A 3,215-nucleotide genomic window follows, 5' to 3' on the forward strand; every position below is an offset into this window, starting at 1 on the left:
CCAACCCCACCGCCCAATGAACGCCCCCCCAACCGCCGGTGACTGCCAACCAGAGGTCTCACGACTTCGAATACCCACCGACCACTAATTTATTACCATTTCTGTCCTTCATATACGCGCTGACGGGTGGGCCCTATGGTAATGTGCGCTGCTGAATGTGGACCATTTGACTGGTCAATTAATCGTGTTATCAACAAATTACAATGACCGTAAGTGTCGTCAACAAAATGTATGTGGTGACCGTGATGAGCTTATTCTGAAGTCCAGTGACCATATCGTGCTTTCGCTTCAAATACAATGACCGTAAGTGTCGTCAACAAAATACGGAGCACGCATCAAATCCAAAGTCCGTCAGTGTCATCAACAAAATATGGGGACATATCGTGAGCTAGATACCGTTGTACTATTGTATATGCTTATTTTCTTAGTGGCCGATTGCGTGTGTGGTGTGGTGGGCGCATCATTTCTAGTTGTGGTGGGTCAACATGAAGACTCATGGGTCGGTTCCATCCTACGCCACATATAGGTTGGACCGAGACGTGTTATACGAAGACCCATGTGGAGGACTCGGCGTACAACACGAAGCTACCAGAGTCGCGGAGGACTCTATCCCCACTGGTGATAAGCCTACTATATATATGATTTGTAACCCTAGGCCCTTAGTATGTTATACAAGCTTGGGGGCTAGTTTGTCGATAGTATACACACACGCACAATGCCTGGTATTCACGTGTACTTTGTACAGACCCCTATCACTAATATACAGTACCAGGAGTAGGCTCTTTCTTCAACTGCAAGGGTCCGATCCGAACTAGGGTAAAACTTTGCCTCGTATTACCATCCAGCCTAACAGCCAGGGATATCCTACCAAATGATATGATGAAATCATATCTACCAACTACTAAGAGAGAGGTATGTCGGGGGGGGGGGATGTGTGCGAGAGAGGCCTAAAGATAATGTGCGTGCGGGAGACACGCAGGCACATATATGTGCGTATAGAGGGCTAGTAGAGACCGTGCATGTGTATATATGCATGTGAGAGAAATAGTGTTTTCCAACTAAGAGTGAAAAGAGTGGTACATAGTAGTCAGAAAGAGAGAGAGAGAAACAGAGAGAGCATGTGTGTGAGACACCCCGACACCATGAGAGAGATTGTGAGCATGTGTGAAAGAGAAATGTCGATGCGTATAAAGTGTGTGCACTTATGCGTTAGATAGAGAGATATATAACACGTTCGTGAGAACGGGGCGAGGCATAGTGCATCTACGTGTAAAAGGCGGTTCTACGCATTAAATTAAAATATAAATGGCATTATTATTTTTGGATGAGATCATGAATTTTGCAAATTGCGTATGGACGAAAATCGGTCTATCAGACACCCATACTATATTGAATTCTAGCATGTGCATGTGTTTATTTCATATTATCGATCCATAGAGTGAGAGCGGTTTGAAATATAGGCAATGGATGCTTTTGCAATTCATATATAAACATTAATTAGTGCACTCCATGTTGTTAGTGTGAAGCACTTTATACATTTGTCACTTGCATGGAAACATTCCAAATTGCTAGCTACGAAATAGAATACATGTCGAATTCAACATAAAGGGGGTTTCGAAGATTCAAATTCATAGGAAGTGCATTCATCTATTTGAACCCGAGATAATGGCATTTGTAAATCAGATGTAAAAGGGGGCATCAATCTTTGTTGTGAGTTTGAACATGCTATATATATTCATACGCATATCTAACTTTTTTTTGCAACCAAGGAGATTATATCTGGAACCATGCATGAACTGAGGTAAGTTGCATATTTTTTAATATATACTCGTGTAAAATGTATATTCAAATGTACCCCCTCCATTCCAAAATAATCGTAGCTTTAGGATTTTCAAGAGTAAAGATTTGTGAAGTTTGACAAATCCTGAAAGTTCAATTCAAGAGAACCGAAAACGTTAATGCTTCTGCTCCCAAATATTGAACGAAGCGCCAAATAGGCCTCTGGTCACCCGAAACCGCGCGAGACTAATGTTTTGGTGGTAGGAAATTACTGTCCTGACTCTGGCCCGTGTAGTCTATCGGCCCGATGTCCAAAGGTCTAAACCGGGGTAGGTTTGTAACTTCACCAAGACGCCAGTCTCAACCGCCTCCGGAAGCATTCATACGCCGTGGGCGCCTACCCATGCGCTTGGCCGAAATCTATCCCGCCCACATTTGGGACACCTGACATGACTGTCCTACCCTCAACCCGCAATATGTCCGAAATTTTAGATGGGGGCAAAGTTTGTAACTTTCCCCAAATTTCAAACAAGCGCGTCTCAAACCGAAACATTGTTCCCCCTTAGTTCCCCGCCTCCCTCCGTTTCCCCATTCATACTTCGTGGGCGCGAAAACGCCCTCTCCACCAGCCGCGAAACCCCAGCCTCCTCCGTCCTCCACCCCATAGAGGCCAATCCACCGCCGCCCTCCTCCATCACGCCGGAGCCGGTACCCCGACGTCGTCGTCCAACGCAACCGCAACCGCAAAGCCCTCAAGGACTTAGCAGCTGAAGCCGAGGCAGAGCTGCCTCCATGACGCGACGCCGGCGTGCGCCGTACCAAAACCACTCCGACCACGCCGTCCTGCGCCTCACTGCTGCGGCTCCACTGTCGCAACCGTCCACCGCCCAGGAGCTGTTCCCGCTACGCCGTCGTTCGCCGCCTCGGATCTGCTTCCCCGCCGCCGACAGACGGCCACCGCACCACACTCAAAACCTTGGCCATGGGTTCGTCCAAGGCTGCACCGTCCTCCACAACTTCTGGTTTCTGGCGAACAACAAGAAGATCGTCGGAAAAACAGAAGGAGGACACATCACTGCCAGCAGAAAGAGGTACTCCTCTTCCCTTATTCGTGCAAATCTTACGTCTCTGCTCACACCGTATTCATCCCACGAAAGAAACTAGTTGAGCGCTTCTTACTGCATCTTCTTCGTGATACTAAATGCACAAGGTTTCCTCCCTTTTACTATTTCACCTTTGCTAGAGGTCAGTAGCCCGCCTGGATTTCAATTCAGGGTCAGACGAACTGCAATTAAAAGAAGCAGCACCCGCTTAGGCGCGCGGAGCACCTAGTCCGCCTGTTCCCCAGGGAAGCGGCGCATCGGTGTCTATCATAGGGGTGTGGGGCGCAGGAGCTGCTTGTGCCCGATCTGGAGGTCGGCGGGCCTTGAATGGAT

The sequence above is a fragment of the Triticum aestivum genome, chromosome 4D (genome assembly GCF_018294505.1).
Source record: "Triticum aestivum cultivar Chinese Spring chromosome 4D, IWGSC CS RefSeq v2.1, whole genome shotgun sequence".
NCBI lineage: Eukaryota > Viridiplantae > Streptophyta > Magnoliopsida > Poales > Poaceae > Triticum > Triticum aestivum.